General features: G+C 37.8%; 1 protein-coding gene across 3 annotated transcripts in view; it reads right to left on the bottom strand.

Annotated features, from left to right (window-relative positions):
• Window positions 1–11431, bottom strand: part of LOC134391556 (cyclic AMP-dependent transcription factor ATF-7) — an 82346-nt gene extending 70915 nt beyond the window's left edge. For 2 of the 3 annotated variants that reach the window (XM_063115537.1, XM_063115540.1), the window contains exon 1: window positions 11362–11431. The gene's annotated coding sequence lies outside the window, so the exon portion shown is untranslated. Of the gene's footprint in view, window positions 1–11035; window positions 11079–11361 lie in introns of those variants that run through there. The other variant, XM_063115539.1, reaches the window with a different exon arrangement.
• Between the last annotated feature and the right edge of the window lie 2630 nt (window positions 11432–14061).

Below are 14061 nucleotides of genomic sequence, written 5' to 3'. Positions count from 1 at the left end.
AAAAAAAAAAAAAAAAGAAAAGAAAAGAAAAGAAATAAGTAATTAACAGAATTAATATCAAAATATTAATAATGGATTATCATCTCTGGATAATGGTATCCTAGGTGATTTTATTTTCTTTGTACCTTTAGTATTTTTCAAAGTCTCTACAATGATCATAGATTGCTTTTAATAAGCCAAAAAAATTATAATGTAATCCAATAATAAAAAAGAAAGCTGATCTGCATGACTGAAAAAAAATCTTTGAGTTAAAAAAAAAAGGCCCATTTCTGCCAGACTATTCTAGAGCACTAAACAGTATATTTAAAAATCTTACAAAGTTGCTCATTCTCTACTACAAAGAAACAGGATCAATTGACAAATTAAGTTAAAAAAGGACTATCACAAAAAACTTTCTAAGATTATAAACGAAGTTTCATATAGAAAATAGACATGGTGGAAACTTAAACTTATACTGATACACAGGGTAAACCAAGCAGTTCAAGATAGTTCCTCCTTTGTTATCTGCAAATACCTATTTTCAGAATCTCATGAATACTTCCTAACAAGTATTACTTATATTAAACAATCAGAAATCGCCCCAACCATGGATCACAAAGGGAATAAAGAGGGCTGACACCACGCTTAGCAGGTACTGAATGCCTTCTGGCTCAGTTATAAACAAGCTAAAAAATTTAGATAGGCACCCAAACAGAGCTCTATGGGCCCAATTCCCTTATGATATCAAAAAGAAAAAAATCAGGCTGGCAGGTTGCTCAGCTGGTTAGAGTGTGGAGTTGTAACACCAAGGTCAAGGGTTCAGATCCCCATACTGGCCAGCCACGTCCTTAAAACACAACTTTGGATACCAAATTTCAGACTCTAAGATATTTTGACTGCTGCTAAGCAAAGAGTACAAACACTGAAGATCTTCACCACAGCAGTCTCAACATTTTATTCTCCATAGGATACTCAGTGCTGCTCTCATTTGCATTATATCTAGAAAACTGAAAAGACTCCAGTAAACACATAAACTGTGAAACTATAATGCAGGTTACGTGAAACACAGAAAACAAAATAGGCTCAAGTTTTATTAGGCAGTAGATTATTTAGGAATTGAAATTTCATAAGTTCTGGATTAATTTACCATTGTATGTATTATTTAGCATAACAATAATTTAGCATATGTTATCCCATTAGTAGGTAAATAAATTTCACCAAAAGGATTATATGTAGGGCCGAGCCTGTGGCGCACTCGGGAGAGTGCGGCGCTGGGAGCTCGGCGACGCTCCCACCGCGGGTTCGGATCCTATATAGGAATGGCCGGTGCACTCACTGGCTGAGTGCTGGTCACGAAAAAGACAAAAAATAAAAAAAAAGGATTATATGTAGAAAGTATATATTACTATAATCTTAAACTAATTAGCTTATTTTATATCAGGGTTTTATAAAGCACTTTGCTAACTGACTGGAAAACGAAGGTAGACAGTTACAAAAAAATAGGCAAAAAAGGAGTCAAGAGATTGAGGTTGGTCTAAATTCTACTTACCTGTTCTCATTCACTCCACACAAGACACAAGAATGGATACCATATCTTTTTATAACTCCTAAAATTGGTATGACAACGTGCATATTATATAACTACTTATAACTGAATAATGTATTTCCAATAATTTAGCACACAACAGGTGTTTCTTATATGATTATATAAATGAATGTCCAGAAACATGAATTTGAGGGACTACAAGTTCTTGGAGTATCATTTTGTCTAAGACAATTAGGTAATGTTCATAGTTTTAACATTAATCATATTTTATCATAATTATTTTAAAATTCATAACCCAGTTATAGCATATATCAAGAGTTGGCAAACGAGCTCATATGCCAAACCCAGCCCACAACCTATTTCTATATGGCCCACAAGCTAAGAATCACTTTTACACTTGTATATAGTTGAAAAAAAAAAAAAAAAAGCGAAAAAATATTTCATGACAAGTGAAAATTATATGAAATTCAAATTTTAGTGTCCCTAAACAGCTATCTGAACCCTTGACACTGCACTCTAACCAAGTAAGCTAACCAGCTGGCCCACAAATAAAGTTTTATTAGATCACAGCCATATTTATCATTTACATATTGTCTATGACTGCTTTTGTGCTAGAATGGCAGAGTGGAATAGATACAACAGACACCTCATGGCTGCACAGATTAACATATTTACTATCTAGCCTTAGTTTCCCAACTCCTGGTATATATGTTAACTATCATTAAACAAAATACATGGTTTGGGCTGGCTGGTTAGCTCATTTGGTTGGAGTGCAGTGTTGATAACACCAAGGTCAAGGGTTTGGATCCCCTCACCAGCCAGCTACTAAAAAAATGAAAAAATAGTTAATTAAGATGTTCCGGGGCAGAAAAAAAAAAGATATTCCAATTATGATAAATGTCAGAATTTATATGTTAATCCTTAACAAGTTCTTTCATAATGTTACTATCCAAGTGCTAATTGCAGTGTTATAACACCAAGGTCAAAAGATTTAAATCCCCATACCAGCCAGCTGCCAAAAACAACAAAAAATTTTTAAATAAAAAAAATTAAAATAAAAAACACCCTGGGTAATTCTGATGCAAATTGTCTGTGGCTCACTCTTTGAGAAGCACAAAGAAGACTGAAGAGCCTAATTCCTTCCATATGGAAAACAGTCATATTTTTCTCAAAGTGGGCTTCAGGAATCCCTACAGACCTCCAAGACCTTTTCAGAGGGTTCATCAGGGTTAAAATCATTCATGAGTAAAAGATATATTTAAAAAGCAAGATAGGTGAACGCATTTTAATGTTATAGTATTAAAAGTTCACAGACATGATTTCAGATTCTACACTACAGCTAATTTTAAAGAAACTATCACTTTTCAGATTTTGTTGTAATATCACAGAAGACTATCTATAATTATTTGAAAATAATCTTTCCTTTTCCTTTTACATATCTATGTGACCTCTGTTTTCTTCATATACTTAAACCAAAACAACATATCCTAGATTGAATGCAGGAGGAGATATAAGAATCCAGCTGTTTTCTGTTAAGCCAGAAATTAAAGAGATCTGAAGCTCTTCCCTCTAATTTTTTTGAAACTATGTATAGTGATTTATGTTAACATGTAATGGGTTTATTATTTTATAAATAAATTAATAAATATTTCTTAAATTTCTCTTTCAATTTCTAATATGCTAAATGTTGACAACTATAACCTAGATAAACAAAGTACTCAATAATTTTACAAGTGTAAAGGGGTTGGTACTGAGACCACTGCTTTGTTTCTTAAACAGTAGAAAAAACCAGGTTGATCAATCAAACAGAAGGTTGAAATTAATTTCTGAATTTCAGGCTCAGACATACAGAGACAGGTTTCAAAGAAAGGAGCCAGCTTAAATAGACCAAATAGTTTTGAAGCAAATGACTGAAAACAGATGGGAGTGAAAATTAGGCTGAATCATAAGTTAGGCAACACATGGCCAAAGCTTATAACGTGTCTGGAAGCAGCTTTATATAGGCAACTACTTGACTAGAAGTTTTTTTAAAGGCTGTCTAGGCTTTCAGAGGATTCAAGGAACTATTCTGAGCTATCCCCAGAAAGGTTAATAAAGCAAAAACAAAGAAGCAACAACTTGCTAACGTGGCAGCAAGAAGCAAAGTTAGAAATAACTAAAGAACATTACACCTATCTATGTTTGGCCTCAATGTCCATTTCAGAAGTGGAAAAATTCCTGGAAACTGGTACGATGTCAAACAAAAAATTGTCTTTTGATTTTTTTCTGCTCATTTTCAGATAAAGTATGATCCCTAAAACAATAAACTAATAGCAATCAAACCCAAAATACTGATCTTTTTTTTTTTTTTTTTTTTTTTTTTCCGGTGACCGGCGCTCAGCCAGGGAGTGCACCGATCATCCTTATATAGGATCTGAACCCGCGGCGGCGGGAGCGTCGCCGCGCTGCTAGCGCAGCACGCTACCGAGTGCGCCACGGGCTCAGCCCTCAAAATACTGATCTTTAATGATCCATTTTAAATCTTCATGGACTGCAAACAATAACAGCAAACCTGACAGACTTTAAAATTAAAATCCCAGTATGAGTTTGGTTCTGGGCAGGAAACTGCTGCAATACTGCGCAATGACAATCATGGAGATGCTTAAAAGTTCTTGAGAAAAAAGATCTATTTTCTAAATCTGTCCACATATTTGCAACACAGTGATCTATTTGGGGGTATTCCAATGCTCACTAATCGACTCTCACCAGTCCCAAATATAGATGTGTAAAATATTAGCAATCTACTGCTTGATCAAAACTTAAAAAAAAATAAGTTAAATAAAATAGTGCTACAGGAGTCATGCTGGTACCAGAAATACCATGTTAAATAAAACCAACAAGGTGCTACACAAGTCTGATAGAGCTTAAATGAATATTACTGGCAAGAAACTTGGTGCCAACACAAATCACTTACAGTGATCATATTATATTCAATGTCATCCAGATTTTATAAACAGGCAGGCATATTCCTATTTCAAAAAAATGGTTGTACCTCGGGCCGGCTCGTGGCTCACTCAGGAGAGTGCGGTGCTGATAACACCAAGGCCCCGGGTTCGGATCCCATATAGGGATGGCCGGTTAGCTCACTGGCTGAGCGTGGTGCTGACAACACCAAGTCAAGGGTTAAGATCGCCTTACCAGTCATCTTTTAAAAAAAAAAAAATGGTTGTACCTTATTTTCTAATCTGAAAAAATGTAATTTTTTTCTACTGCATGGTAAATTTTAAGACCCAAATGAATTTTGACCAGCTTAGCTTATAAACCTTCCCTGTCTGCTATATCAGAAAGCAGCACAGGCCAGCCCGTGGCTCACTCGGGAGAGTGTGGTGCTGATAACACCAAGGCCCTGGGTTCGGATCCCATACAGGGATGGCCGGTTCGCTAACTGGCTGAGCGTGGTGCTAACAACACCAAGTCGCAGGTTAAGATCCCCTTACTGGTCATCTTTTTTAAAAAAAAAAAAAAAAAAGAAAGCAGCAGGCTACCAGATAAGGAGATAACAGTATATAATTCCACTTAAAGAAAATGTTGGGTTTTGTGAGAAGGTGGGACTATGGCAGAACAACACTACTACCACAGAAGCCTAAGCCACAAGTTAACAAAGTGACTTTTTAGGCTAAATCTTGGCTTCCATTAGACTGTCCTAAACTGATATTTATTAAGGAGAAATGCAGTATTGAACAGAAAAGAGAAAGTTTTTGCACAGTCTGGTTTCAAATGTATGAGAACATTTAGAATTCAAATTCAAATTCATCAAAAGATGAGAAAAGGCTAACAAAGTGAAGTCATGAGTTTGTAATGAGTTTTGCTCTAAATGCTTAAGTATTCTTATATCCTTCATAAGACTACTATACTAACTCACCTGTAGTTTAATTGGGAAACTTTCCTAAATTTCTGCCTACAAAGTTTTAAAAGCAAGTAAATTTATCTTTTCAATACAACCTTTCCTGAATCGTATCACTCATCCTTCCTCTCCGTGGCGGCTATTCATTAAATGTTTACTTTCAAAACTGAACTGAATTTTGCTTCATTGTATATAGTCAGTCAGTACATTATTCAGAAAACACACACACACACAGAGTTCCTAAGCAAAAGGACAAACAACAGAAGGGGAACAAAATACTATGATTTAACAGGAAAAAAAAAACCCAACATTCTTTCAACACAAAGTGTCCACCGGGGAAATGCTGAGGAGAAAATGTTATGAGAAAATATTTTTAAGACATGAAATGACACCAATGCAAAATATCTGTTGTTGATTTTTGTTTTGTTTTTAACTCAAAGGAGTTATTATTTCTCCTCATTTATGTTTCTTACTTTTTGTTTATCCATTCCCAGTAGGTCAACAGAACCATTTCAATTTCATTTTCTTTACAGTCTATTTTTCTTCCTGATTCTTCAATTGTAAATTCCTAGATCTGCGTTTCTATTTATGAATGTTTAGAGTAGAAAGGACCTTGAGGGGTCATCAAGTCCATCCTTCTGCTTTCCAGGATAACTCATAACTAATAGTATCAGATGTATGAGAAGGTATGAAAAAAAAAATGAATTCTGTCGTGCCTGGTAGCATGCAACTTCAATCTGCACAAACATTTCCATTCACAATTTGCAATTTTTAAAAAATGAAAGTAAAAATTAAAACCCCAAAAGAGGAAGGTGCTTTAAAAATGCATTTATCAGCTAAAATTGCTCAAACGTAAATTCAACTGTCAGGTCTAAAATTAACACACAGGAAAGTTATTGGCTGCCAACATAAAGTCTTTAGTCCCTAGAGATGTCTTCTGTAGCACCATTTCACTTACTGCACATAGCCTGGCAAATTTAGACCACCACACCAATAAACTATAATTATAAATGGCAATTATGTGTGTGTGTATTTACAGTTGGTGTAGGTTTCTTATTCCAAACAGAAAATGAAAAGTTAGGTCTAAACTGGAGATGTTATTATCATGAGGAAGCTACAATACAACTGTTCTATAATGGAGTTTAAGTCTTTAATTTCTAATTTAAAATATTCAGGGAATAAACTTTCTTCCTAAAAGAGTTCCAAAACAGAATTTCACCTAATGACAAAAACATACAACTAAGAAGAAACACTGGACACGTTAAACATTCTATAATTATTAAAAAAGAAAGAAAGAAGAAAGAGAAGAGAGAAAGCAGGACCAGAAGTCTTGAAAATGGGGGAAAAAGTTATAATTTGAAAAAATATGGGGCAGGGAAGGTAGAGTACAGAAACTGTAGAGTGGAGCTGGCTGGTTAGCTCAGTTGGTTAGAGCATAGCCTTGTAACACCAAGGTGCAGAACCTCACACAGGCCAGCCACCAAAAAACAAAAAACAGAAAACTGTAGAGTGGTGAAATAGATATTGTTTCCCAGAAAGATTCTAAAATGAATTATTAAATAGACAATTTAAACAACTGGCAAGTTATGCAGTGACCTATAAACACAGGCATAAGATAGCTAAATAGCAACTAATATCTAACTTCACTTTTTGACAAGGTCACTAGTCTAAGAACTCAGTGATGTTAAGAGACTGAATATATTTCGATCTCAACAGGACACCTCTCGATATTTCATAGAAAAAATAAAGGTTAGATAATATAAAACAGCAGGTGGGATTCATAACTTAATTTTACCCAAAAGGTTGATTAATGGATTAATGTTAACATAATGACAGTCTGTTAATGTTGTACAGCATTGCTCCACCCTTATACATATTTTTATCAGTGAACTAATACAAAAACACAGGCATCATATTTATCAAATTTATCAATAACACAAAGATAAGAGGAATGGTCATGAGGCTAAATAACATTATCAAGCTAAAATAATAAACCGAAATTAACAAGATGACAACTACAGGGATAAATGTAAAGTTCTCAATTATGTTAAAAAAGTCAACTACATAGGGCTGGCCTGTGGCTCATTTGGGAGAGTGTGGTGCTGATAACACCAAGGCCGCGGGTTTGGATCCTATATAAGGATGGCCGGTTTGCTCACTGGCTGAGCGTGGGGCTGACAACACCAAGCCAAGGGTTAAGATCCCCTTACCGGTCATCTTTAAAAAAAAAAAAAAAAAAAGATCAACTACACAAATTAATGTGATCTTTAAGAATAGAGGTATAGAGTACAGCAAGAAAGAAGCTGTGCTCCCCCTGTACTGATCAATATTGATCAGATTTTATTTGAGATGTTATATTCAGATGTAGATAAGGAACCCTAAAAACTCAGGCAACTAAGTTAATGAAGAGCCTGAACTTTATTTTAAAAAGTCATTTAAGGAACCGCTGAAAGAAATTGGGATATTTACCCCAGAAAGAGATACCTTAATGGGATGTAAGTGTCAAATATTTGAAGCCTTCCATGTTGACAGGGAATTAAGTTTATTTATTGTGGCTTCAGATGACAGAGCTAAAGACTTTCAACACAATGTAAAGAATGTTCTAAAAGTAGCGCTCCGATAATAGAACAGGATATCTGTGAAGTGGGAACCTCTTCCTTACAGTGTTCAGAAGTTAAAAGACCACCCATTAGAGATTCCAAATATGATGTGTTTTCACAATATCATGAATATACTCGATCCCAAAAGAAATCTCTTAGGGGAAGGCAACAATTAAAAATGAGTATATGTCAAAGAAGCTTAAAAATTCTTTTCTTCGACGTTTTTATTTTATTTTTTGACCGGTAAGGGGATAGAAACCCTATTTTATTTTATCTTTTGACCGGTAAGGGGATCACAACCCTCGGCACGGTGTGGCCCGCACCACGCTCAGCGTACTGGCCATCCCTATATAGGATCCGAACCTGCGACCTGGGCGCTCCCAGCTCCGCACTCTCCCGAATGAGCCACGGGACCAGCCCTTCTTCGACGTTTTTAAAGAGAAAGAAGCCTTTTTCATGAACACCAAAATCATAGAACCATTTTCAGAGACACCAACAACAAAAGAAATTAACCTTTTTTTTTTTTTTAATGAATGCTGCATTTGTTTTTCTCAAAGAAACATCTGTACTTTAACTTTAGTACCTTTATCAAGGGATAAGGGACAATTATATGCCAGCCTGCCAACTAGTCTCAAGAAGAGAGCTGTTTTTATTAGACATTTACATGGCAGCGCTATTTGCTCCACCTAAAACTTCCTTGCAAGGGGAAGGCTCCTCCTTATAAGACGTGGATAGGAGGCTGCAGTTAACACTGACTCCCTCCCACTGCAGCCTAGGAAAAACTCAGTCTTGACATGCATAAAACAACAACTTCTGAGAACTTCAGAGCAGCTGTGTTCAGGCAGAGCCAGGGGCTTTACTCAAGGCAAAGTAGTAGCTTAAGAGTTGGTTGAAAAAACAATTTTCATTTGGGGTTCAAATGAGGAGAAGAAAGAGAACAAACACAGTAACAGTAGCTATTAACTTTTTAAAGCCATGGTAAACAAAGGTGTTTAAAAATCACGACACTGAAACTACTGTTTCAATGTAAAAAGTATAAACTTTGATCCACAAGTTGAAAGAATAGCAATGTTATCATGCTGCAGCTTTCCTCTGGGTGGTAACACTAGAGAGAAAAAAATAATCTTGCATTTAATAGTGTTTGAGTCAAAGCCATCACAAATTCTAGGATGAAAGACCAAAACAAGGAACTTTGCTCTCTCATTGGATATTTTTTTGTGCTGCTGCCAGGCAAACTGTGAAAATGTTCTGAATTTCCAGTGGCAATGCTCTTCATGTGAAATACTGGAACCCAGATCAGTAGTTAACGCTAAAGAGTCAGTCATTAACTGGTCTCACTGTGCTATAGAAGTAACTTCCTGGCAGAGGAGAAAAGCTACAACTGGTTGCTGAAAACCAGTTTTATAGTTAATGCAAAACTACATACTCTGATTTCTCTTCATATAATAGCTTTACTAGTATTTCAGATATTACTTCGCTTTTCAAAAGTAAAAGAAGTAATGTAAAAGAAAATTCTATGCAATAGCAAAAAAAAAAAAAATTAATTAATTGGCTGTATTAGTCCAATTCATTACTAAACAAAAGCCAAAGGCCTGTCCTTTTCTGCACAGAATTAAGAACTGGTAAGACTACTTAGTACAGCTGCCAAACTTTTCTTCAGCTTCTTTTCTTACAGACATGTTACATTTCGCAATATTCTCCACTTACCTTACATCCTCCACGTTTAAGTACAAATTGTGTTTGCTTTCCCCAACCCCTGTCCTAAGATATGATGACATTTCTTTGGTTTCTGAGAATGGTTGCAAAGGAAGAAACTGAACATTTTTCACTTTCCTGAAATATGTGTCTATTTTATTTACACCATTTAAAAAAATATATAACCTAACTAAAACTAACTGCAGCCATCCATTTAACAACTATTCAAGAATGAGTGGAGAAGGCACATTTAAACAAAACAAACTTCGTTCTAGTATATATGTGCTTAGAATGCCTATAAAGACTGAAGTCTCTACAAGAATCACTTATACTACCGCAAAATTTTTAAACATAAGAATCAAGTGAGTTTGCTGAGAAAACTCTGTACACCCCTACAAACCTACACTTACTTTGACAGGATCCTCAGAGATACTAAAACATCCTCTGTTAAGTAGAAAACAAACTCTTAAAGTTAGGAAAGTTGCAACGCGGGAATCTGGGTAGGAGGTGCCCTGGGCAGTAAACACCCCGGTCAGAGAACATAACAAGCAATTCAGAGCAACATATAAGTCCCTATGGGGCTCTAACTTGGACCGGTTAAGTCCCAAGCCCACATCCCCCAGTGTTTTGGAAGAGATGAAATTTGGGAAGGGGAAGAGAGAGAGAAAGAAAATCAGAGAAATGATGAAAGTGTTCTATTTTTCTCCTCTCTACCTCCATGCCAGCATTCTTGCAGGCTGGTCACCAGTCTGGGTGCCATATCCACCAGAAGCTCTAAATCAATATCTCAGCCTCCTTCTGATATGTAGGCTAAGACCTGTATATATCAGCCGTCTCCTTTCCAAACACCTCCCTTACCGCTATGGACTCCCGTACCCTTCCCAAAGCCACGCCTTCTGGCGACTCAGCCCACGCATATTGTCTTCCTAAACTCATTCACTCAATTTTCTCTAAACCCTTACTTTCTCTCTGATATCACGTCCCTGATACTCATTTTATTAATTCAATCGAAAGGCCACGACCCTCATTTCCAGTGATCTACCCCTAGCTATCTTTCCAGCTAAACCCAATGCACGTTTTTACCTGATCAAGATTCTTGTTCTCACCCACTCATTTCTTACCTCCTTCCTATTATCCCTGCCTTTTCTAATGCCAAGACCCTAACCCCACTCTTTGGGAAGCCATGGATCTTCAACCTAGTTTAGTACCCTTCCTCTTTCTCCCATTCCACCGCATTCCATGATCCTTCCATTAGGCGCCTCCAGACCACCCGTCCCTCAGTATTCAATTTCCCTCTCTTTGCCACGCCCTGTGCCCCCCGGGGCTACTTACCCCAAGTTCTCCCCACACTTCAGGCCTGTGGCCCCGCCTTCCCCCCAAAGGAAGGAGGCGGGAGGAGGGAGAGGGGCGGTACTCCGCAAGGTAAAGACGATTTCCCATTAGCGTTCGTCGCCGCCAATCGTGGCCTCCCTCTCTCTTATTGGCCAGTTTTAACCTATACCCCACCCACTTCCTCAGACAGGGCCCGGCCACCGCCTCAGCGCCCCCGTCTAACACAGACTGGGAGGGGAGACCCCGGCCCGGGACGCTGGTACTGGTCAGAGGTGAAGGAGAAACTCCCGTCAGATTGAGGACTAACTAATGTTAACAGGACTCACCCGCTGGTAGCTCCGTCGCCTCCCGCCCGCCCGTGCTCCTTCCCACAATCTGTCTCCAGGTCCTTCTCACCCCCCTTAGCGGAGCAGATACTTTCCTGCAGTCCAGGCAGGCACATTCACTTCTCGCGAGAAGTAGAGGGGGGGGAAGGGCGAGATCTGTGGGGGCAGAGTTGGAAAGGGGCCGAGGGGCGGGGCTCCAGGAAAAGAAGGGGCCGGGTTTATTGTGGGCAGGGCTGGGGACCGACGGTGAGCGAGTACTGTATACACAAGTCACACGTGTTCGGCTGCAGAGTCGGGGGGTGGCGGGGTGGGGGTGGATAAAGCAGGGGAAAAGGAGGAAAGGGAATATTTACAGGTGCCTGTAGTGGTGGAGGTCCAGAAGGTGAAGCGCTAGGCTGACTGGGTAGCTCAGTTGGTTAGAGGGGAGCGTTATATCACCAAAGTCACGGGTTCGGATCCCCATACCGGCCAGCTGCCAAAAAAAGGTAGAGCAAATATTCTAGGGAACAAGATTATCTCAAAGGAGCACACTTTAAAAGTGAGAGATTATATTTCAATAAAGCTGTTAAAAAAAAGGAGAGGGGTTAACACAAGGGAGTTCAGGATTCCGAACATGTGAATAGTTATACTTTCTTTACACTTACAATACTATCACTGTGGCCAAAATGTGTGTGTGTGTGTGTGTGCACGTGTGTGTGTGACTTGGGGATGGGGGGGAGTATGGTAAGGAAATGGCTACTTAAAAAATGTGCAGGTTGTTTTTGCTATCCTCCAGAGTCATCGCTTCCTTAACGGCAAAGTAATTACAAATACCCTTAGCCCTAGAACTGGAGTAAATGTGTTGGGAAAAAGCAATCCAACGGCACAGCAATCTAATGCTGCCATTTTACCAGCTCTATGGTCTTCGGTGAGAAGCTTCTCTGAAGCTTTGTACAATGTAGCTACCAATCCCATTTTACTCAAAGAGTTGTTATGATGTTATGATCAGGTTATGAAACTGATTTTTTTTTTTTGGCGGCTGGCCGGTTTGGGGATCTGAACCCTTGACCTTGGTGTACAACACTACGCTCTAACCAGCTGAGCTAAACGGCTCATGAAACTTTTTTTTAAAAAGCACTATATTTATTATTCAACAAGTGTTTTAACAAAACTTAACAGGACATACTATGTGCAAAGCACGTTCTAATCATGGGGAGAAGAACAGACAGACCAGGTCCCTGCTCTGCTAGAATATATATTTTAGTGGGGAGGGGAGACAGTTAATAAGCCAATAATCACAAATGTTTCAAATAGTAAAGAGTGCTTCAGGGTAATGAGACAGAAAGTGAGTAGGAGTGGGGAAAAAACATTACTCCTAGTGTTGAGAGGCCTCTTTGAGGAAGTAACATTTAAACCACGAGTTAAATTATGAGGAGAAAGCCTTGGGAAGATTTGGGGGGAAACATCAAATGCAATAGCTGTATTCAAAAATTTATCATACGGTTAAGATGGTGAATGTTATCTTTTTTTTTTTTTTTTTTTACCACAATTAAAAACTTTTATAAAGTTAAATTGTGTGGAGAAGTTTATATTACCTATGGAATCTCTGTTCTTTCCTTTTACAGCTCTGTTACTTGGCTTTCTGCACTTACTTCCTAGTATCTCATCTATCCTCACAGCACCTTCTGAAAGGCAGGAAGAATCCAGGTGATTTCTCAGTAGATAGCAAAGGTGAAACAAAGGCATAAAATCACTTAGGTTCTTGTGAAAAGAATTGAGAAAAGCTGAGAGGAGTCCTGGCTTCCAATCTACTCTCCTCTTAATTCCTACTTAAAAGAACGCAGTGATAGAAAAAGACCTTAAATATATAATCTTTTTTTTTCTTTTTTGATGAAAAAAAGGGGGACCTTAAATATATAAGGAAATTTTGTATATAACAGAGGTGGCATTACAAATAAGAGGGGAAGGGTTTCTACAAATTGTTCTGGAACAATTGGCTATTGCTCTATACATATAATAGCTAACATTTGTAGATCTTACTATGTTCCAAGCACTAAGTGTTTTACGTGTATGAATTCATTTTTTTCCCAACTTTATATTCCCAACCGATACCTCTCCTCTAGTTCAGGGGAGGCTAATATCTTAACTCCCCTAGTTCAGGGCAGACGAATATCTCCAACTGCTTACCTAACAAATCCACTTAGATGTCTAATAGGTATTTCAAACTTACCATGTCCAAAACAGAATTCCTCCTTTCTCTCCTACACATGCCTCTTCCCTCGTCTTCTCCATCTTAGTAAAAGATACCTTCATTGTTCCAGCTGTATTTTTTAAATTGAGATATAGTTCACATACCATAAAATTCACCTTTTTAAAATGTACAATTCCATGATTTTTAATATGTTCACAAAATTATGCAACTACTACCACACTCTTAATTCCATAATATTTTCATCACCCAAAAAGAAACTCCATACTAACAGTCATTCCCATTTACCAGCCTCCTCCCCGTCGCCTCCCCCATCAACCCCTGACAACCATGAGTCTCCTTTCTGTTTCTATGGATTTGCCTTTTGTAGACATTTTATATATACGAAGTCATATAATATGTGGCCTTTTGTGTCTGGCTTCTTTCATTTAGCATAATGTTTCCAAGGTTCATCCATGTTTTAGCATTTATCAGGCCTTCATTCCTTTTATGGCTGAATAATATTCCATTGA

This window comes from Cynocephalus volans, chromosome 12 (assembly GCF_027409185.1).
Source record: "Cynocephalus volans isolate mCynVol1 chromosome 12, mCynVol1.pri, whole genome shotgun sequence".
In the NCBI taxonomy this organism is placed as follows: domain Eukaryota; kingdom Metazoa; phylum Chordata; class Mammalia; order Dermoptera; family Cynocephalidae; genus Cynocephalus; species Cynocephalus volans.
Note: the sequence above shows the minus strand (reverse complement) of the source record. Positions and strands in the feature narration are given on the sequence as shown.